The following is a 24,874-nucleotide window of genomic DNA, read 5'->3' on the forward strand; positions in this document are numbered from 1 at the left end:
GACATAGACATTTCCTCCCTGTGACCTCCTTCACCTTCCTCTGGTTGTATTGCAGGAGGGGGTGACTTAGCTCCATAATTCATATTATAAATAGTTTAATACAATAATAGCACTAATGGGCCATGGAGAAACCTGTCCTGGTTTTGTAGTCAGTTTATATGTCAAATAATATCACAGTACTGAATATCATTCTACAGTCATTTTGAATCAACACTAATTTCCAGCTTCAATGGAGGACCCCACCTCCACCCAGTTGGGAGATACAAATTGGTCAAATGTTAGATGTTCTCAAACAGAGGAGGCAAAAATGCTGCAAATTACTTCCTTATATGAATACAGAGATATATAACTTGGTAGGAACAAAGGGCCAACATATAGTTATGATTTTATAAACATTGGTTTATTACAATTCTATTTTTAGATAATTTAAATAAAGAACTAATCACTGGCAGTTGCAAATTCATTATATGTATTGATTCCAACATGGAGTGGAAGTTTACTAGGTTTTAAGAACAATGGAACATATTTCATATGTATTCTTATTTTTGTCATATGAACAATCCTACTTCACCCATATCCTAATCACAGAGTGTAAGATATAATTGTTAGGAAATATCACACACACAACAACAAGGAGGTATGTGTATATAGTGTCTTATGTTCCTAGACTGTTCATCAAAAGTAACTATCAGACATTTCAGTTCCATCAAGGGGAAAAAAAACAAGTTTTGTCTCTAGTGATAACCAATATACACAGTCTTACTGATAAAAAAAGATACATTTACAATTCTTTTATTACTACATTCTTTGACAAGCTAAAATAAACAGTATTTTGTGAAACATTACAACTTAAAACAAAAGCTAAGCTACTGTCCAAGGATACTGAAAAATTCTAGTATGAATACACATTATTTTCAGCTGGCTTGTGGATGATTAGGGTATCCCAACACTTTGACAATTTTCATATAATACTATGAAGAATTTCAAGCTTTCCCTTCATCTTAGTGCTACCACCAGCCCAATACATCTTTTCTAGTAAAAATTATACACATCTATGGTTCTTACTCTTCTTCCCATGTACAATAAATCCTGCAGATAGTTTATGTACACATTAACCACAGTCTTTTTCACCCCCTACAGTTCAAACAGAACCTCAAATATATTACACAAGTGAGGATAGAAAACATAAGGAACGTAACTTTGGTGAGATTTGAGTAATTTCTCTTTATGAAGATTTACCTATTTCTTTTCCATAAACAATAGTGAAAGACCAGGAAAAAGTTGGGTCATCTATTGGCATCTGTTTCTCTGCACAAGATGTCCCAAGAGAATAATACTAACATGAGTTACATGATGGACCATAATCTAGAGTTTTCAAATTGTCTTGGCAGCTGTTCACCTGTTGAATAGCTCTGTGACTTTCTAAAGAATTCTTTGCTTGATCCTGTCAAGGCAGAGGAAAGAATTTAGTGATATACAAAAAGCCATCTATGTTTTTCTCTTTATTAATCTCCCTTCACAATATGTTATTTTATGAAGCTTGACTTTACTGATGAGAAGGGACAGCCAGATCTCTGGCCTTAAGAGTTTCTCTGCTGTGACAGTAGTGGACTTTCTTTAAGTAAGGCCCATGATTTTCCTAGGGTTTTTTTTGCTTTGTTACTGCATTAGGGCAGCCCAGATTGCATCTCTGGGAAAACAGGTGCTATGTGCCTGCAGTTTCCTCCTCATGAGACAGACTCATCCCAAAAAGGGATTAAATAATTTACTCCACCCCACTGCAAGAGAAGAGCAGGGAAAGGATTGTGACACTCTGGCAGCTATATATCACCCCTGATGCAGTAATAAACCTAAAGGCTCAATTGAGGCTGTAGGCTCTAATCCTGCAGTGAGCTCTGCCTAGCCACAGTGGTCTACCCACAAAGAGTTCACTGCAGGATCTGGGTTATGCTGAACAAAAACACAGCCCAGCCTGAAAGAATCAGACAATTTAAATTGAGCTTGATGCAAGTGGGGAAATAAGAGGCAAAAGGGTTTTATAAGACGTTTGGTGACATATTGGGTCAGACAGGACATTCCAGGTTTATTGGCCAGCATGGGAGAAGGTACATGGGAGAAGTACAGGGGTACTTGTGTATGAGAGAACAAGGGAAGGAATGGGGAAAAGGAGGGTGGAAGAGGCATGAGGAGCAGAATTAAAGGGGGTAGAGCTGGAGAAGGATCTGTAGGTCACATTTTAGATGCTGAATGGAACGTCACAATCAGGTCTGTAGGGAAAAAGTTCCTTGTGGGTCACTCAAACAGATAAGATTGGTATTGGAAGGATTAATGTATAGTACCTTTTAAAGTTTAAACTTTTCATCTATGCAGTTATAAAGAAAGAAACACAAGAGCTGGTGTTATGGAAACTTGTTATCCAGCCTTTTCTACATTAAATTATGTGTCTCTGTAGCTTACTATCTCTCTCCTAAGAAGAATTCCACAAACACAATCTTCTGCCTCAAGAAGCAAGTTTGAAAAGTGTCTGTTAGGACATATGTATGAACTTCTCTACAACACCTTCCTTTTCTCTCCTTGCCCTTGAAGACTTTAAGTTTCAATGTTTAAAAATGTATACTCTCTTACATTCATTAGTTAAAGGTTTGTGCTACTTAGTCTGGAATGTACAATTATTTATCCCCAAATAACTGAAAATTGTGTATGAAAAAGACCTGTGGGTTTTGGTGCATGTTAAGCTAACATGCTAATGACCTGAAGTTTTGAAGCCACCTTTGGGAACTGGTGTCCAAAAATCTCTTAAGCAACCTTGATAATTTCAGCCGAGGCCCTTTTCACTCCTGGAGATATTTAGAGTGGCATTTTAAAATTCCCTTTTCCTTCAGTGTAAACAGAGTTAGACCAATAATGAGAATCCTTAAAAATCTTCTTTCCCCTAAAAGCAGGAGATCCTAGCACCTGAGGTCCTGTTTCTTGATTGTTGCTCTGCCATTAACCTTCCTAACTATACCTTCTGCTGCAAATACATTTTTATGAGGGAAGATTAGCAGAAAGAGTTAAACCATATATACATTTACTACCTCTTTCCATTGCCTGCCTCTCCCTCCCTGTTTTCCTACTACATTCAGGAGTTGTGTTCATGTGTTAAAATCCTATTTATCGGGTTTGATTTGAAAGAGTAAACTTGGCTTTATCTCTGAATTTACTTTTATGCATTCTGATTATTTGACCAATAAAGCTAGGTCTGTAGTTTTTATTTTGTGAGGCAGTGAGTAGTGCAGCTCTCTATAGTCCACCTTGGTATCTAGTTTCTATATTCGAAGAGCTATGCTGTACAGTTGAGTGAAATTCAACTAAAACTTCTTACTGCTGAAGAATGCCGATTCAGGTCAACTAAAACATTTAGTGAATTCATGTTGCATTTGTGGAATTGAATCAAAGAAAAAGAATCAAAAAGTTTTGTTTTGACATATTCTAAATGAAACATTTAGACTTTTCCATTCAAAATGACATTCTGTTTTGAAATTTGGTTCAAATTAATCACAAAAACTTTTAAAAACAAAAAAAAAGCCCTCAAATAAAACAAAACATTTCATTTTGAGCAGAAATAAAACTTTTGTTCAAGCCATTATTATTTTTCTGTTTAGTCACTGCATAGAAAAATCAGTTATTTGCACAGCTGCAATAGTTAGAAATGTGGTTGGATGCAGGACACTTACAGAAATAAACTAGAAGCAATGTTTGTACCAGGATTCAGTGGTGATTCTAGTATGCCTTGGAGTTACCTGCATTTTCAATAAATCGTTAAAAAAGCAAAGTTAATAAAGCATTAACTGACAAATCTATGTAAATATATTTTACTGTTGCAAACTTTAAGGGTGGAATCTCACCTCCTTTGAAGACAGTGGCAAAACCACCATTGACTTCAAAGGAGCCAGGATTGCATCCTGAGTTCTGTACTCTGATCCATTCAGGTGGTCCCATACACCCAAGTAGAGTCCCATGGACGTCAACAGGGCTTTGCACAGGTGAGGGGCTGGCACACATGGATGACATTGCAGTAGCTGGGTCTTAAGGTTATGTCTAGCATATTGTCTAGTTCATGTAGCTGAAAGTTATTTCCCAATGATATCTGACAGATAGTTGTAAATGTGGTCACCAGTTTAAATGGAAATAAGTACAAATCTTTTTAATAAGCAATAAACTTGCCTTCTGCGCATATCACTTGGTGAAGATCCCAAATGGTTTATACATAAAACTAACCAAAATTATGAAAATTTAAAACAAACGGTCAGCATGTGAGCCACTTTATAAAGATACCACTGTGAGATACTTACATTTTTGGCAATGAGTTAATTTTTTTTATATCTGCAGTGAGGTATTGGGACTATTACCACTTTTTTTTAATATGAGTAAAATTTTCTTTCCATTTTCCGAAGACTCCCCAAGGTCGATAGTTTTCTTTGCGGAAACTGTTGCCATTAAATATGCTGTATGTCAATGCAGCAGTGAGGTGGTTAATTTTGACTGAATATTATGCTATATAACCACTTGGCATTTAACTTGAAAAATGACTTTCTGCTTCACCTGTCAGCAGCCCAGTTCTCATCAAATAAGTGAGTGAGAAAAATTTTTAAATTTCAATTTCCTGATGCTATTAGACACTACTTCTTCCATACTTAAACAGTTTAGCAGTGCATGTACATGTTTTGGTATTCATGCCATGCATCACACTACATGCTATTACAATAGCTTTTTTGTTTAAAGGGTAAAGAGATGCATGGATCTTTATCTTGGGGTTAGGAAAATGTATTGCAGGAACATGGCCAATCAGGTTTCTGAATAACTTTGTAACATAGTACCATAACCCTGATGTAGTGCAAGGAATTTAAAATACTAGGTGGCTCTGACTCTAAGGGAAGAAAGCATTCAAAATGAAGTAAGCATGCACAGTAATCTTGTACTGTACTTCTCTAGAAAATCAATGACTTATGTAGCATTAATCTGTTATATTCTTTCTTCTGTCAATTATATTTTTATAAATCATGCAAGAGACTCATGCATTTTCTATATGTGTTTAAGATTAAAAACACATTCAATTCATCTTACCTGCAAGGTATATCTTCCATCATTTTTATTTAAAAAATCAAAATTATAGCTTTCTAATTTTGTTTATATATCCCCAAACAGTAAGGAAGCTAGATTTAGATGATGCACAAGGCACCATTTGATTTCCATTTCCCACGTTACTTAACATCGTATTCATTTCACCATTGCTAAGTCCTGGGATATTTTACTTGATTGGGAAAAATGTTTTTCTTTCTGTCTTTCTTTCACTAGTTTTTATTATATTGTATAATGTGCATAAATCCATAATTCTAGAGTAGTAAACATCAAACACTATTTGAAATAATAGTTCATTGTAAATCTATGCTGGTATCACTAAAGTGGCGGTTGTTATTCTTTATTCATGTATTTGTTTCGCACTGACTATGGAATATACAACAGTATGGACAGTCACAGCCTGAAGAGCCTTAGAAAATAGATACACAGAAGTCAGGTGGCACTTAGGGATTCCTGGTTGCTAGTACAGCCTTTTTACCCCTCTAATCTTCCGCTCATGACAGTTGCCTGTGAATACCAGGTAATCCTTGCTCCTTTTCCTAACTCTGTTTTCAGCTCTCTGCAGACCTCTTCAAAACCCCACTGATTGACTATGCCTACAACTCCTGAATTTCAAAAACCACTAACCTTTCATTTAACCACAGTAAACATAACATAAACATTACAGAAGCTTTCAGTAACCCTTCTTACTGCCGGAGGGAAAGCCTACTCTTGTAAGAGCCTGGCAGTGTTTCCCCTCATGACCAAGGTCTAGCTTTCTGACCCCCTCTGTGACCCTGCTCCCTTTCTCCTCAGGAGCCAAACGGCGACACCTCACATTCAACCCCCCCAAAGTTCCAAACCGGGTGGAGGTTCTGTTCAGAAGTCCAAGCTCTTTCTCTCTGTGCACCCAGCAGCCTGTGTTCTTTTCTGTCTTTGACCCACAACATACCCCGTCATATAATTTCAAGTTAAAATAGTCCCTTCACCACACATAATGATAAATTAAGCCTGATATTTTGAAAAAACGTGGTCTAAATTGTCAAAAGGGACTAGTGAATATGGGTGCCTCCACTTTCGGGGAACCAACTTGAGGTACCTTAATGGGGCCTGAATTTCAGAAACTGCTGATCATCTCCTCTCTGAAAATCAGGTCTCATTTAGGTGTCTTGAGGTAGCTACCCAGAAATAAAAGCACCAAAAATCACTAGCCACTTTTCAAAATAGAGATCATAATCCTCCATGCCTACTGTATTTCTTAACCATGACACAGTTGTACGTGCACAAATTAGGTCTGAATGAGAACAGTGTGACTCTCTATGGGTCTTTTGTTGTAACTATGAGAAAGTAGGTTGTATGTGAATGAGAACAAAATAAGTCCATGTACAGTGCAGGCATAAGCATGAGGTTTTTTTAGTGACAATTGCAACGGAAACGCCGTGTCCATAGGGGTTGGTTTCAGTTATGATCTTTAATGTATACAAAGTCTTATTTAATGAAACAGTAGTAGACACCGAGTAAATTAATCCTTTGTTTGCATAATGTTTTGCTAGTTATCAACGTTAGTGGTGTTACTCTGAATTTACACCACTGTCAGTGAGAGCAATATTTGTCCTACTTGCTCCATCTTGGTGGGGTGCCACTATAGTGGGAGGGAACAGAATTTTGAATTTCCCTTTTGGTGTGCTGATTCCTCCCAGCAGAGACAGGAAAACCCATGTGCCTGTCCATCAACCTGCCTTACTGGTTCTGGGTGCTCACTGTTTGAGGTAGATGAAATCCACGCTGGTTTCAATGTGGGTTTTTGTCCTCTAGTAGCTAGATCATACATTGAAATTTGAGTCTGCAGCTGACTATGAGCTAATAGTCCTGATCCTTTAGCTTAAGCAACAATAGTTCATGCTTTTAGACCCAGAAGGGCAAAATTCAAGACCTACTAACATCATTAGAGTCATCATTACAAAATAAAAGGATCCTTTGTTGCAAAATGACATGTTGGTAGTTGTTAGCATCCCGCCCCCAACTCAATTATTTGTGGCTAGACTGGTTGGTTTATTCGGTTTTTGGATGTTGGGTTACTTAGGCTCTGCCTAGCAGCTGTGTTTTCATTAGGGATGGATGTTTAGTCCTTTTTCACAACCTTCACAGGAGTCCACTTTGGCAGCAGCCAACTTTTGTGGGGGACCATAATTTATCTTAAACCTAAGCACAGAGGGAGGAATGAATGGGAGCACTTTATGTTAAGTGTGATAGGACATGGGTTGACACTTTAATAACTTTAACATTGGGTACAGTTTGAGGCAGCTCTTGTCAGAGTCTCATAATTCACAAGAGAGAGAAAGATTTCAGTTTTGGCCAAATCCTATTTGTTTGGGGATACAGTAGATGGAACCCCTTTGTCTTGGTAGTCTGTTATGGCCGTTACATACATAAAGAGTAACTCCATAAGATGAAGGGTTCTTCTGCTGGTTAATAGGGATTTTCCCCAAGGCTAAAGAAATTATAATTAAAGTTGGGGCTGTTTGCTAACTCAAGTCAATTGTGTGGAGTATTTACTTATTGACCTCCATTATGCCAGCCCCAAGGGAAGCATATATTTATATGCCTACACAAATCTCATGGATCCCTTTAAAGCCAAATGAAAATCATTGTCTAATGCTATTTTATTTGTTTCTGAAAGACAGAATCAGCACAGAAGTTAGGAGGCTACAGGTGACAACTTTAGTATACAGATGCATAAACCATGCTTCCTCATTACCTTTGCTGGTACCATACAGCCTAATACATCAATAACACTTGTTCAAATTGCTTTACAAATATTAACCAATCTTCACAATATGTGTTCCATTGAAGTAGGTAGGAAAAGTACCATTATCCCCTTTTTTCCAGATGAGGAAATTCAGGAAAGGAAGTTTATATAACTTGCCCAAGATCCCAGAGACTATGAGAGCGGGGATTTGGAACTCATTAGCACCAGATGCTCCATAAAACTATGAGAGCACCCCCACTAATATCACTACCTACTGGCAGTGAAGCGTCAAAATCTTGTCAGGTGACTTATGTACCTCGCAGTGTTTACTCTCCCACAAACTCATTCATTCATATGCAAGGTTCAGAGACAGGCAAACTCTATATTTGTACATGATGTTTGAGCATTGTCCATGGGTCCAATAACACTAGACTTGGCAAAATTTGGTTTTTAGTTCTTTGAAGTTTTGGCAGATAACTTGGTTTTAAGCATTTTTTAGATTTTTTATTGATTTAAATTGTCACAGTTGTGGAAAGTTATGGGGAACTCAGACATGAGAGTAGATGTTGATATTCAAAAAGTTGAAGCTTTATAACTGTTGAAACGCCAATTGACAACATCACATGTCAAAATACACAAAGTAAATATCCTTAAATCGAACTCTAATAATTTCTCAAGTAGCATTTTTCTTAAATGTAAATGTTGATTATTATTAATGAAAATATTTTTGTCACTTGTGTGTGCATGGTGAAATCAATAATTATAATTGTTTACTGATAAAAATCTAATTCTTTCAACCCTAAATACCACCTACTCTCTCTGACCTGTCAACCTCCTGACTGGAAGGGAAACCACTTCAACTGCTACAAATACAATAAATTCCCTACAAATACAATAAATCAAGGAGAAAGAGAGTATGTCAACTAAATTCTATTGTCATTTAATAATGTCGCATCCCTTCTATGTTTCCTTAATCACCTGAGGGTAGTTGTACATATTTAGAAATTCTCTCGCTTCCTTCAGGAATATCTATATTGGATTTTATAGGAGTTTTTATAATAGAGTCAATAACTGTTCGGATGAAATTCTGGGAATTCTTCTGTAGTGCCATTTTTACATGATAATCATTATGAGATTGCTTCCCCACTGCTTGCTTAATGCAGCTGTCCAAGTTTTGTATTTACTGGGAATCCAATTTGTTTTAAGAAATTAACAAAACAAATACTTAAGTACTGTGCTGAACATATCATAAAGTTTTTATTCATTTTGGTGAGAAGAAAAACAAGCATTCTACTGCTCATGAAACAGCTTTTGAAACCCTTTTTATGAAATTGAATCTCTACCAAAATAATTTGCTCATGTTAATATAGATGCAGTATGGCATCTCAATAATTCTCCATTGCCTTTATCTCTTAACTATTTCAAACTTTTCTATATTGCTGGTCTAATATCTGCTCAGAGAGGCAAGCCCTGTTCCCATAAATAAAGGCTTCCTGTTACATTCTGGCAGCGACGCCTCTGCTCTGCATAGGTGGAGGTAGGAGCCGCATTGCCCGCGGATGAGTCCTGGAATATTTTTGCCTCAGAGAGATGTGATCTCACTAGTGTATGGGTTGTGCACAGATTGCTCCACCAACTGAACCACCCCTCCTTTGCAGGCCAGTGTAGGAGCCCTGATTTCACCACTCCCTGCACATTTGGGGACAGGAATGAGGATTCCCTGTATTCTCAGGAGCCCAGGGACTGCTGTTGTCCAGCTATACCAAAAGAAGGACAGGAAACACTTGATATGGTTTTAATCAGGCCACAACTTTATTATAAGATGTCTGGGACTACCCGGCAGATAAAAGTGTACAGCGCAGGTAACCCCATGTTCAGCTCCATGATCTGCCTGGACTGGGAAAAAGGGTCTTCTGCCGTGCTTCCCTTTTTGAACTCAGGCCCCTGGGGATGAATCAGCGACATCACGCTGACCTACTCCCCCTTTTTGCAACAGCTTCTGAGCCTCGCTCCCCTCCTGGCCCTAAGGCTCTAGTCCCTCTCCTCCAGCAAGCTGGACAAACCCCCTCCCCCCCCACTTAAAGGTGTGGTGTAGTCATTCTGAGTGGCCTTTAAGTAACTGCATGATGACAAGGCCTCTTGCATGCCTGGTGAAGGGTGCCTCTTAATGTGACCCTAAGTTAATAATGGCATAGGGAGGATTTGCATAGCCCACTTTGAGGGAATGCTTTTCCTCAATGTGGGCTATGGAGCCTGTCTCCACTTAGATGTAGGATGTGGGCTAAGTTCCCTCTAAGCTGTGCGGCCGTGCAGCTGCCTAGCAGGTGGCAGGGCTACAGGGATGGGGGGGAGAGACATGCCTCTCCCCAAACCCCAGACCTGCTGTGGCACCCCTCCCCCATGCCCGGCCCAGCCCAGCCCCAGACCTGCCGTGCCCGGGGGACAGGCGCCCTTCCCCCAGCCTTGCCCTGAACCTGCTGCGGCCGGGCGAGAGCCGCCTCTCCCCCCCCAACCAAGGTGCTGCTGTGGGGAGAGAGAGATGGGGGGGTCCTTTCTTCCCACCATAGCCCTGGGGAGCCCCACTTCACCCCAAATCCCTCATCCCCAGCCCCATCCCAGAGCCCACAACCCCAGCTGGAGACCTCACTCCCCCACACCCCAATCCTTTGTCCCAGCCCTGAGCCCCTCATCCCTGGCACCACCCGAGAGCCCACATCCCCAGTCAGAACCCTCACCCCACCCCCACACCCCAACCCTCTGTCCCAACCCTGAGCCCCTCATCCCCGGCCCTACCCCAGAGCCTGCAACCCCAGCTGGAGCCCTCACTCCCCCACACCCCAACCCTCTGCCCCAGCTCTGAGCAGGGCCGGTTCCAAGCACTAGCCTGGCAAGCAGGTGCTTGGGGTGGCCACTTCGGAGAGGGGCGGCATGTCCAGCTATTCAGCGGCAATTCGGCGGATGGTCCCTCACTCCCGCTCGGAGCGAAGGACCTCCCACCGAATTGCTGCCGCAGATCGCGATCGCGGGGTTGGTTTTTTTTTTTTTTTGGCTGCTTGGGGCGGCCAAAACCCTGGAGCCGGCCCTGGCTCTGAGCTCCTCATCCCCGGCACCACCCGAGAGCCCACACCCCCAGTCGGAGCCCTCATCCCTCCCTACCCCCGCACCCTAACCCTTTGCCTCAGCCCTGAGCCCCCTCCCACACTCCAAACCTCTCGGCCCCATCCTGACACATTAATTTTGTTATGTGCACCAATAGGGATGTGATGTGTCACACATCCCCTCCATATTGGTGCACATAACAAAATTCATTCCTCACATGGATGGGAGAAATTAGAGGGAACACTGTCCAGGAGCACTTTTCCCTGGGCCTCACTGGCCATCTCCTCAACACTCCTCCAGCCTACCTTGTCCACTGACCCACAGAGTCTACTACCGCGGAGCACTGGCTCACTGCTCAGAGAGGCTGTATACTGCAATGTAGCTTCTCTGTGCCTGATTCCCTCTCCCCGCAACAATGGAGCCCTGCGAGTTCAGCTGCTTTTCACATCTTGTGCCTCTGCACACAAAAGGTCAGGATTTGTCCCATGATATATTACTTATTGGTCCAATCTACAAGGTGATGAGCACTTTTTGCAAGGTTTCTGAGTATGCCCAGCTCCCATTAAACATGCCTAATCCCTCTTGCGCAGCACCTTTCAGGATTGGGCCCTTAATTATAATCTTTTATAGTACAAGTAATGTATATGGTGAATATGATGAATAAGGTTGTCTTTATAAATGGGAGGATAAAATTGCTAGGAATGAATGTTTAACATTAAAAAAGTAATTTCTGTAAAAAGTAAACTTTAAACCTGTTTTCTGTATAGATGAGATAGAAAGGGATGGCCATAGGTGTCAGTGGGAATTTCTGCCTGAATAAGGATGTCAGGATAGAAGCCACAAGTACACCATGTACTACTTTAGCTTTTTCAAATCTGTTTATTTTTCACAGCCGATAGTTTGATGAAGATAGTGAGCTGGATTCCTCATTGTCTTGCAGCCTTGTTTAGTCACTATGCAATGTTGGTGTAAACTGCAATCACAGCCGACTGGTAGCGTTTTACACCCACTTGGCACTACTGTACACAGGTGTAAATGCCTACATGAGGTGCAAGGCAGTGGAGAATCGGGTCCATCATTTTTAAAGAGCTCTGTAATGCTCAATCTTCCTAAATTTCCTGCTGACTGGCTGCAGAATAAGAGATCTTTGCCAGAGAAATTAACAAGGCATGTCAGTACAGCCCTTATCACACATATACAGTAGGTGAAGTCTAGCTCCACCATGGATCTGTGCTGGAGGGGTGTTTGCAGAGGGGGAGAGGATAAGGAGAAAGGTCAGAGAAGCACAAAACATCCTCCTATTTTTTTAACCTATGATTGTAAACCTATGATGTTTATATAATTCCCTAACTATAGTATCTGACTGAATGAAGTTTGAACGGCTGATCTTGCTTTGCATGTGTGTTCTTGCTATATGAAACCCAGTAGCCTCCTAGTCAGTGTTTTCTGAAGGTATTTTTCTGCATTCCAGAATATGACAATTGCTGTGGATTCTATCAGAGATCTTTGGAATTTGGCATCCATTCCAGGTCTCTTTCAGTTGCAAGGCTAAACTGCGTCCCTGGCCTGTTTTCCTGCCGTAGTTTCTGCAGCAATGTTAACTATATGGTAGGCTTTCCAGCTGCCTTTTTTTTTTTTTTTTTAACAGCAATAAAATTTTCAATACATTGCAGAATGTGGAAGTGAAAAACATGCTGCAAAAACAGTGTTTAACTGGCATTTCAAAACCAACATTATTAAATGTTTTTTCATCTTATTGAACTGTATCCGATCTCAGTATTGCTGAAGTTAGGACTAATTCTTTGCCTCCCCATTAATATGCAGTTAAAACCTTCTAGTTTTCAAAGAAAACATGTAACTTTGCTGATTTTTAGAGCCAAATCTCACTCTCACTGATTTCAGTGATGTAGAATAAAGCCCATCGACTTTGTTACATGTAACATAAAAGTTTCCTAATCCATAACATTTTCAGCAATAGTGTCTTTTCAGTTACAGGTCTGCCAAATAAGTAGATTATAGTATTACATTTTGTGTCAGACGCTAGCAGCTGGAAACCATTATTTTAAAAGATTTAAATTAGCAGATTTTATTTACCAGAATAGTATTCTTGAGATGTATCTCACTTCTGTCTAAAAGAGTTTTAAATTAGCAGCTTTTATTTATCACAATATTATGCTCTTGGGCTATCACACTTTCTTTTATGTTATTTACAAAGACCAGTGTGGCAGAAAACAACTGTGTGACATTGGGAACTCAACAATACTAATGTGAAATGCCCAGCAGCAGGATTATTGTAGAGAAATGCACAATTCAGAGGTACATCTGTAGAACCTTTTTAATATAGTTTACATTCTGAAACCACTCTCAGCTATATATTATTTTCACTGAATAGAACAAAAGAATAGAATTTTACCATTTTACTGAGGCTCAGAAAAGCAAATTCTGAATCAAAAGCTTAAGTTAAATTCAGCCACAATTAAGTTTAACCACAAGTTAACATTATTCCAGTTTTAAGAAAATCTTTTATATGGGTTTGCATCATTCATTAAACTGTTGTATAGCTTCCTATGTCACTTAATTTTAATCTCTATCTAAAACCATTTAACAATGTCCAGTTTTATTTTCCATCATTGTAAACCATTCTTTTTTTTTTAATACTCTTAGAAACATAAGAAGAAATCCAGGTTCTGTGGATCATAAACTGAATATCCATATTTTATATAAACCAAGAAAGATACACCATGTCCTTCTCATATGCTCATATTACAAAATTTATTGGGTAAGTTTCCACATCCTACAATTAACAGGCAGATTTTAAGACCCTTGTAAGTAGTACAGTAGTTGTAAATGCCAGTTTTTATTTTACAGAAATATTCAGAATCAAAATACTTTCTAACTGCAAGAGGGAGCAAAACCTTCTGTAAAGTGTCTTCATTTTTGGTAGTTTAGTTCACAGTAACAAAAAACACATTGTACCAATCAGATATTTAATGAGCTTCTAACTCCATTTCTACCTTATCCCAAAGGTATAGCAAATAGTGCTGCTTTTTTAAAATATCAAGAAAACATCATTTGCTCTAAAATGTCCCTAAAAGCAGGTCTAAATTGCCAATAAAGGCTAGGTAATTGTATCAGCATGGATCAGAAAGCATTTCTCAGAACTGATGAAATAGTTTGCAGTATTGCAGAACCTGAATGATGTTGCCTGTACATTACACTGTGAACCAAATATCAGAGGCTGGGCTCAGATTAATTTGCTCACTACTGCAAGTTTTGGATTCACAGGAAATATTTCTCGCTAATGTCATTCTGTTTTTCTTTAAATATAATTTGCTTAGGGAAAGTCGGATGATTTTAGCAATCTCAGGTTCACTTAGAAGAACTTTTCTTTGTCAGTTACAGAGTGCTACCTTCCTATGGGAATCCTAGGCTAGAAAATTGGCAGGATTTACATTTCCATACCTTATTAAACTTTTTAAATACTTGGATTTTTTAAAAAGTAATAATTCACAACATTGTTGCACTGCCTTATCGGTTCCACCTCAGAGTTATGCAATCATTTGACGACCAAACACACATACAGTATAAATATTTAAGAAAAAGTAAATTCCATTAAGCTGCAATGTGATAGATGCAGTAGTAGGTACTTATCGTTGAAATATTAAACTCTAGACATTTATATCCATACAAAAAAGAGTTTCCTGCCATTTGATGAGAATGATGTGCTGGCACTAATAAAATATTAAACTCCAATTTAAAAGATAAGTATCTTATCCATTTTTTTCATAATAAAACATTTTACAGTGAACATGAGAGCTAATATGCATCAGAATTTCCATACAATACTGTATTTACTAACTTTTATGAAAGTTTTGTGTCTGCATTTATTAGTTGTTGACTGTTGGAGCACTTATTATATCGCATAATGACACTGTATTTCAATAATGCATGAAAGGAGGTGTACAAACAGGCTTTATTTTTTGTAGTAGAGTTTTCTTTTGTCACAGGCTACTGCTGCCAGTTAATTAAATGTAGCTAGCCACTAAAATTGCATTATCCTTTTCTGTCCCTATTATATCAATTAATGTCAAGCTGATGCAATGTTTCATGTTTAAAATAATAGATATGAGTGTTAAAAATTATACCCTGCAGTTTTCTTATTTGACAGTGCATTATTTTCAGCTGGAAATGTCAGTTTCTAACCTTCTGCCAAGAATATTTTGTAAAGGGCAATAAGTAATAAGTGTTAGTTATGAAATATAATGTCCTTTGAAATTTGAACAATGTTGCATGTGGGGGAAAAGTCCTAAAATATTGTGGTTCCATTTAAAACATAATCTCTTTTAAAAGCAACAGATGGACACCACTAAAAAGAAAAAAAAAGTTCCTTTGAATGACAAAAACTCTCCATTTCCTTTAGGTGAACTTTAGAATGTGATTCTTTTACCTTTCGGCTAATGTATTTTACAACAGATCATTTTGACTTTATTTCATCAACTCTCTGACGTAATATGGTGAACTCTACAAACAACTGAGTTTATTTCAGGTACCACTGCATAAAGCAGTCTGTTAGCTGCACAATCATTTAAAATATTCGTCAATTTCACATCAAACTATGTGATCACTGAGCTATGCTTCACTAACTTAATTGAACAATATGATATTGATTTCATTAAAAGAAGCAGTATGTTTAATTTTTCTGTGCCCATAATTATCCACTCTTACGACTTACAAAAATATTTCATTAGAGTCATTTCCCCACATCTTTCTGTGTTCTGATCAATGTCAATAGACAACAATGTCTTTTTTAATTACCGAAGTGGGTGATTGGAATTAATAAGCTATGAGATGTAAATACTGTGTCATTTCAAATAAATAAGAATGTATTTGAAAAAAAATAAAAATTGAACTCAGACAAATCTTATTCAAAGGGATATGCAGTACAAGTGACTTACTGAATTACTTGTAGTAGTAGGATGTACCTTGCTGCTCTAAACAGGAAGATATAGCAAAAAGGTTTCATTTATTGTGATATCTTTTTAAAAGGCGCAGCTAAAATGCACCATATCTTCAGATCACTAAGGTCTTGTGTTTATATTTTCCACTTTCTACCCAAAGAGATATTTGTGATCTCATGAAAATATTTTATAAACAGAAAGTTTTGGCTTCCACTTTTCTTCTAAAAATGATGCCTTTTGTGGTCTCAAAGCAGGCAATTTCTATGTGTCTATCCAGCTGGTCCTAAATATGGTGTTACATAAAAGAAACCCTGCTTTATAAATGTAGTCCTTAACATTCTATATAAAGTTGGAGTTAAAATTAAGAATTAGGAACAGTATTGTTTCAAAGTAGCTGATGCATAGGGATATAAAAAAGAAAATCTTATTCTATATTATGGACTTCTACACTTAGAACTGCAAAAATTGTGCATGTAAATGCTAGTTTGCATTACAGATGCATTTTTGCAAATGGATCAGTGCAGAAGTTTATATCTAATTTTAAATTGGCTGAATCACACTATAAGGATTTGGTTAGCTAGTTGTGGGAGGATATTATTATTATCCTCATTATCATTACACAAGCATTTTACATTGTTCCTCTTATTTGCTTAGCCTGTATATTTTCTTTCCAAAAGGGATCCACTAATGTTATGTCATTTTTTGCAAATTCTTAAAAAGAGGAAGAAGAAGGGGGAAAAAGATGTAATGATCACAATGCTACAAAAGTGATGCCTAATTATGGCCAGGATAAACTGCATTTAATACCTATTTGTCAGCAAAGCAATTTGCCAGATGAGATCTTTAAATCCTTTCCTCATTTTTTTCGTACGCATTATTGTAAATGGTCATATTTAAGAGCCCATTCAAAACAGCTGATGATTTTGGCTTTTTTTTAAAAAATCAATTAGAGAGTGAAATCCATGTTACTGTGATGGGGATTTGATTTTTTTCGTATGCCTCCATGATCAATTGTCTATCAAAAAAAAAAAAGTACTAATCCCTATCAGTGCAGATCCTTGAACATAGCATCTGATAGCAGTCTGCAGTATTTTGTTAGAATGGCCACCCAACACCCTCACAGGGCTATATGGCTGTTGTCTGGGTACTTTGTTGCCATCTGCTTGTATTAGCTTCCATGTTGGTGCTTATGACTGCCACTTGACACCTCCCTTGGTTTGGCCACAAACACAGCAACTCCCTGTTTCTGAAAACAAGGCTCTCCCCTGGGCAGAGGCTGAGTCGTAGTGGCATGGTGGGTGTGCCTTCTATTTTATGAAAACTCTGCCACTTGCTTTTGTGAAGAAGGAAGAGTTATTGGGAAGGGCTTGTGGGGAACCAACCATCGGACACTGGAGGAGTGATATGTTCCCTTTTTCTCTGGTCAAGGGCCACATCAGTTTTTTTCCATTAGATCAACTTCAGGCAAGTGTAGCAAGGTGGCCACTTTGCACTTCCATGCTAGTGTTATCTGGCTGAAAAGCCATTATTTTAATGGGCTCAAATAGGATTGCTTCAATATAAGGGTGCTCATCAGTAAGTCTAGAGCTATCATAGGAGTTCTTACACCCTTCCCTGCTGCGCAGCAGGAATAGGGATTGTGGCTGGAGGAAATGGGGCATGGCTGCAGTATGCTGATTTTCAGCTGTTTTTTGACTTCCTGTGGCCATTTCAATTCCTAGGCTGCTCTAAGATAGCCAGAGATTGGCCCAGTAACCAGCCACCTTTAAGCCACTTTTGCATACTTGCTCCCTGACTTGTGTTCCGTGCCCTTTAGCCATAAAGAAGGCTCTGGCTGTGTTTTTACAATAACATTTTCTCATTATATGATACATTTCTTCAGGTTATAAGGGTTCTAGCTTCAGTCTTTAACTGGGGGAAAATTGCACACACTTTTCTTGAGAAGGCAGATTTACATATGCATTAGGCTCATTTTATCAGGATACACACACACACCCACATACACACACCCACACACAGAGCAATGACACATCTCATTGATAGAGTGCTGTCTAATGGATAACTCCATACAAAACATATATTTGAAAGGAAAATAGGAGGAGGAATGGAATTAAGAGTCTGTACATAAATGACATCATGTTTTCTGAAGATGAACTGCTGGAGTGCCTTGCCTTACTTCATATTTCTGGATTATTCACATACGCAACAAGTGTTCTGCAACTCCAAGACATTCACTGCTCTACAACAGGACTATGGTGTTCCTAGCCTGCTAAGGCTAAGTCTATTATGCATGTTAATCAGTTATATACATTTGTTTATCAGTTAGCCTACACAGATTTAAAAAAATAAGCAATGGTGATTTAGACATTGTCTGGCTCTGCAACCTTTGATCTTCAGTAACAGAACTCCACATGGGATTAACTCCTATCTTGTATCACTCTAGAGATGCATTCAGGGCACACAGTTCAGATCTGGATTTGCATTTTCCAAAGCCTCAGTGTGTTTGAATAGAGGAGTTTTAAGTTCTCTCTATATAGACATCGGACAGAACTGTGTAGTTTGGACCTAAACCTGAACTTCCTCAAAGATTTATTTAGCTCTGGGTTTATGGTCCCGGCCCATCTATACCTAACTCCAGTCAATTCGGACTCATTCATCTAAAAGCTTAATGAAGACATATGACTGGAGTAGTTAGAAATCCTTCCTGTGATGTACATTTGTAGAGTTTATAGAATGCTAGTGAATGAGATGCATGGAAAAATTTAGAGGCTGAAATGGACATTAACTTGTGGGGGAGAAATTTAGCATATGAGTTCTGCTTATTGTTCTTATCATGCCACTTTCTAGATCCTTCTTTCCTTTCCTGCTGTACGTTCTTTTCATGTCCATAGCCTGGGCTCCAGGGTCCTTATATTGGGGAGCCACTCTGTTTTAGGCAGTCCAGTCTCTTTATAGGTTTATGGTAATATTTTTAAATATAATTGAGGCCACCAATTAATTTCACGTAGGCTGCAGAACACACTTTAATTATGGTGGTGTTTATCCTGTACTAATCTTTGTCACATTCATATCAGTGACTTTAGATGAAAGACTCCTTCTACAATAGCAAATGACCTGAGCTATCCCTTTCCAACTTTGTCCCATAAGTCTTTGTTTATTTCAGAACTCTCAATTGATACATTCCAGTCTGGTTTTACCTTTTTGGGAGTATGGAGTTGGAAGCTAAGAACTCTTGAAATGTAATCCTGTCTCTATACTAAAATCACACAGTGAGTCAGTATAAATCCTTTAACTTCTATCTCAGGCTTTCCCATTTATAAAATGGGACAATAATATTTATTCATATACCTCAAAGAATAAGTGTTGTGAGGATCCATTCGTAAATGTTGGTGACACGCTTTAGAGATCGTCAAATGAAAACCCTACAAATGTGTGTGTTCCTACGCACACACAATCATGGGACTATAATCTTACTGTAAATTGGCATTTGCTTGTGCAAATCTGAATAGTTAGGCACCCAACTACTGACATGAGTTAAGGAATTACCTGGCTTCCATGGAAAATTTGGCTATTTGTATTCTCACAAGGCAGATTTTGACACTTAAAAACCCAGTTGATACAGATGGGCAGAATTTTAGGCTCTACCTGCCCTGTAAGGCTCCAAGATCTCAAGAAACCAGCTTATTGAGGCTGAAGTATCAGCTGGAAGTTGCAAGTGTTTCTGTTTCTTGGATACTGTGCAAAGTCCTATTAGCCCATCAGGGATCTGGGGGGGGGCTTCGAAGACTAGGCAGGACCCAACAGTAGCATAATGTTCCATATACTTCTGCCCCTGAGGAGAGGATGAGAGAACTAACCACGTGTGACAGATGTTGTCATCTTGCTTAATGCACTAATAGAAGATGCTCAGATGCTACAGTGATGAGCATGGTATAAGAATCTATTTAGAATATTATATGGCATATTGTTTCCCGAGTTTCTTTGAGCCCAAACAAAGCAAGGTCTACCAGGCTCAGGTCTGCACATAAGCTAAAATTTTCATAATTGTCTATCTAAAGTTAGATTGCTAAATCTGTGTATGTACGTGGGGTGTGTGGTTGTTCAGTATCTCTCTAAATCATGCCACTACTTTAGGTGCCTATATATGTGTTTAGTCATCCATTAGCCAATTTTCAGAATTTTTGGCCTTTCGTTTTTAATTTGAAATGGTGTGTGTGTCAAATCTGACTTTGGCAAATTCTCTTTGAAACATCATTTTTCATTTGCAAATGCTATTGCAACAAAAATGGGAACACAGCTTTATTAGACAAAGCAGACTTTCTGTGATACCTATACTTCTGTGCTTAAGTTTTGGAAGAAGGGCAGGGGGAAGGAAACAGTTTTTACGTCTGTTCTAAGATATTGTATTGATTTATGGGTGGTGTTATTTTCTTTCTTCCTTTATAATACATTTTAAAAAGCCTGTATATGACTTCACCTTGGTTTCACTGCTGCTTATAGGCAATGCTCTGGGTATAGCTTCTTCCTTTTTATAGTAAGCCCTGATTTTGGAAAATAAAACTGGTTCATAAAAAGAATCAAAAACTCATCAGCTAAAGCAAGGATTGGGGAGAGAAGTTTGGTTACTGATTACTTGTGATACTTACGCTTCTTTAGTGGGCCTTGCAGTCCTGACTCATAAGTAAAATCAGTTAGGCATTTAGGGATGCCATTGCCTTAAAAAACATGTCAAAAGACTGTGGTCAGTTAAGAAAAGTTGAGTGTATTTTGAGGTTAACTTAAACAGTTTTGATTAGCATGAGAGGTTTCCGTAATTATTTGCAAGTATTTTCACAATTTATATCGCCAACTATTGATATTCAGAACACAAAACCAGGTTGTTCCACTCAAATCCTCCTGCAATCAATCAATGATACAGTCTATCAAGTGTCTCATTCAGCCTGTAGTCATTACAATCTCCTTCCCCCCTCCCCCCCCCCCCATGGAGACATTTGGGATGACTCAATTTCTCTAATCTTGTAGCATTCCTTCTGTCTTTAGAAGGGAATTTGTAATTGTTGAATTATTCTTAGCCATCCTTCATTTGGAATTTATGTTGTAATTTCAGCAAAAGGCAGACCTTGTACAGCAGTTTTCATCTTTTTCAAGGCTGCTTCTATTTCTTGAAATGCTGGAGGGTTTCCAATTATTCCTTCTGGTCTCTTTGGATGTGAATTGTAACAGATCATCCGAGAGTCGTGGTTCAACATTGTTAAGCTTATCAATATAAATATAATGTTCAACCCTTTTTAGATAATTGGGGCTATGTGTGAAAATGTGACCAATTTATGCATAAATTGATCCTACACTTGTCTTTTTCCCTTTGCCAGAAAGAATTGCATCATATGTGGGTTTCAGACTATTCCTTGTCAGAGCTTCTATATCTGTTAACTATTGGTTAGGTTGTTATATTACCTTGCAATAACTGCTTAACGTGATCTCAGTCAGCTATGCAAACAAAATTCATTAACGCAAACAGATTTCTCGTAGCAGGAATTTTAAGGCCAATGAAGGGTTGATAAACCAGACACAACAATGAAGTTTAAAAAAACCTCAGACTTTATTATCTTCAAAATTCAAGAAAATTAAAAATGAGGGTTGGTTCATACAGAGAGTACTTAGCCTGTCTTAACTAGCCATCCCAGCCTGTCTAGACTTGCCAACATGTGTTTTGCCCACCCAGCCACTTGCAACTGGAAAGACAATTTCAGATGCTGCCTTTGAGGGCAGTTGAAAATGTGGCCCTACTGGCATGTGTTCCATACCCAGGCGGGATTGTCATAGTATTTCTCCAAGTAGTTTATCTATTTCCCTGTGTTTATTGTGTTCATAGGAGGGTAGCTTGTAGCCTATCAGTATGATGAAGTGAAGTTTAAAATTACATTGGGACTGTGTTTAAAGACCATCATGTAGGTCCAGGGAGAGGGCTTATCCAGCCTGTTCAGGCCTGACTCAGCCCAGGCGATCCATTATTCATGTTGACCAAAGTAGCTAATCATGAGAGCTTGTTTAGGCACAGTGTTCTGTTGCAGTCATAAAGTTAGCATGCTGTGTTGGTGGATGGCCAGCAGAAGGGAATGTTGCAATCTTGGCTACAACTAATGGATTGGACTCAGAGGCTTCAGAAAGAACACAGCATGCACAAGAAGGAACAATGAGTAAAGTGAATAAAGGAAGGGGATTTAAGTGGTGAATGATGCATTGTGAAATATTACAAACTAACCACTGTAACACCCTTAAAATGATCACTAGTGATACTGACGAGTGTTCATATTAGAACTGAGGTATAAGGATGGTGGATGCCATTATACAAATGTATCTTTCCCTCACCGTTTTGTATATGCAATGTGTGGTTTAGATGCATCAAATAGAGGAAATGATGCCATTTTACTATAAGATATAGCAGACAACAATAAATATTATAGAAGGGGAGGTCCTCCCCCAGCCAGCCACAGTAAATCCTAAAAATGTCACTTAAAAAACGCAAACACTGGTATTGTAACTTAATGTTCCCAAAGGCTGCATCTTACAACAGGATTGCTACAGTGTTTTGGTCCCTTGTTATAGAAAATGTAATATTTTTAACAAAGGTAGACCCAAGACACACAGGTTTTGGATTTTAAACCTACCTTTAAGGTTTAGGAGTATTTGATTCTGAGATTTTGATTTAGTCAGCTGTAGTAACCACAGCCTTTGTTACAGGTTCCTGGTTCCAAATCCCCTTGTCCCTCAATGCATTTAGACATAGGGAAAGGAAGGTGTCAGACTGATCTTGAGTTTTGTTTCGGACCCTTTTTCTAGAAAATACTAAATTGACCATATCCTCAGACTGTTCGTGTTCTTTTAGATTATTTTTATTAAGAGGATCATATATTTTAATGAATCCATGTTGAGATGCATCATTACCTATTCTCTAATAGTAATCTATTTGGGACCAAGACAGAGAATTGTTTTGAAATAAGATTACAACCACAGGCAGGGTGACCAGATGTCCCGATTTTATAGGGACAGTCCCAATTTTTGGGTCTTTTTCTTATATAGGCTCCTATTACCCCCCACCCTCACCCCAATTTTTCACACTTCCTGTCTGGTCTCCCTAACCACAGGTGTTCCCTTGAGCTCATTAAAATGTCAGGCCCCAGTCTGCAAATGCTTAAACACATGTGCAGTTTTACTCATGTGAATAGTCCCATACTTAAGTGATGTCAGGATCAAGGCCTGACTTTGTTGTGTGGGTTTTGCACACATCACAGCTTGTGGCCCTGGATTTGGAGGTGAGCTTTTGGTCCAGAGTGAAACTTTGGTCCATATTCTTTAGGAAACTACAGAATCTGGGGGTGTGCCAAAAATCCCAATGTAAAAATAAAGCACACTAAAAATAATGCAGATTAGAAGTCTATTGGGAAAATATTTAGATGCTAATATCTAAAGGAATTTTGTTAACTGATCATTTTAATGTAGAAAACTGTTCTGTTCACTTTTTTTTCAGTAGTAAAATGCAACTGTTGTAAAATGAACAAATAACTTGGCTCCTTCTGTAACTGGGAGGTACAGTCAGACCTTGCCTATTGGCACTGCCGTAATCTGCAAACCCACACTGAAAATTAATTTGGAGGTTTGCAGTTTACTGTGATCCAGAGCAGCTATGTGGGTGGGTCATTATGAGTGACATCTTGCTCCATGTTGGACCTGAGGATGAGCACATATCATCACTTGGCCACATCTCTGGCAGCAGTCACTGAAGATCCCAGACCGAGATAATCAACTTTAAAAGGCAGCTGCTGGTGGTGCTCTGAGGTTTGAAGAGTAAGGCCAGAGTCTCACTGCTCCTACTGGAGCTCTGCTATAGCCAAGGAGTTAACGGGAACCAGGAAAACCGGAAATCCTCCAACCTACCTCATGTGCAATAATTCGTAGAGCTGCTATCTTCTTCATGTTCCCCGTAGCATTGAGCCCAGGAGAGAGAATCGAATTGGGATTGTACCATATTGTCCTCAGCAATAGAAAGTTGGTGGCTATCTTTAACTTCTACCATTGTTGGTCCGAGTGCTGTGGGGAGCTTGGGGGAAATGTCATAAGTTCAGTGACACCCTGAATCGGTCTCCAACCCATTTGTAAGTTGATTAGAGCTTCATTGAGTGGAGGGACAGGGCAAGTGATGGCTTGCTTTTTCTGCAATGTCCTATGGGAAATTTGCCATCACCAGCACTGGCTCCATCCTATCATTTGCTAGTCTACTAACCTCTTCTATCTACACTCATTCATCAATGCAAATTAGTATGGTTCTGTTGTGCATGGCTTCTTCAGGTCACTTGTATTTACAACATATTAAAATGTGTCTTTATGAACACTTCTGATTTGGGCTTAAAGAATGTGAAGCAGATGTGAATGGGTCTATCCCAGATAACTCTTTTATGAGACCCACTCTATTAGACATAGATGCTCAGGGCTCCATATAACTTAATTATAAAGCATCAAAATATGAAGTGACAAAAGTGACTAATGAAAGAATGAAATAATGTATTGAAGTTTATTTTATGAAAATGGAATGTTTTCTCCCCTCAGGGTAATCTTACAGTGAAACAGCCCAGCATTTATATTTCAATAGAATAATGAAAAACAAAAGCAGTTAGCTGAAGTTCTAAATCACAAGGTACCCTGTAAGCAGTATGGTAGGGTAGGCATTTTCATTCAGTTCAGCCAACAGATTGGCTAAATATCCGGAGTGCATTATAAATGACAATGCAAGCCACCCATTTTATTTTGCTCAAAACCCTATCGTGCTATATTTCATATGATGGCTTTCCTAGCTGAAATTGACTGGTGCCTTCTCTAAACCATCTGCCTGCTGTAATCTGACAGTGCAGCCAGACATAAGCAATATGCTAATAGAGGAGAAAGGATGGTCTTGTGCTTAAAACACAGGACT

The sequence above is a fragment of the Chrysemys picta genome, chromosome 14 (assembly GCF_011386835.1).
Source record: "Chrysemys picta bellii isolate R12L10 chromosome 14, ASM1138683v2, whole genome shotgun sequence".
NCBI lineage: Eukaryota > Metazoa > Chordata > Testudines > Emydidae > Chrysemys > Chrysemys picta.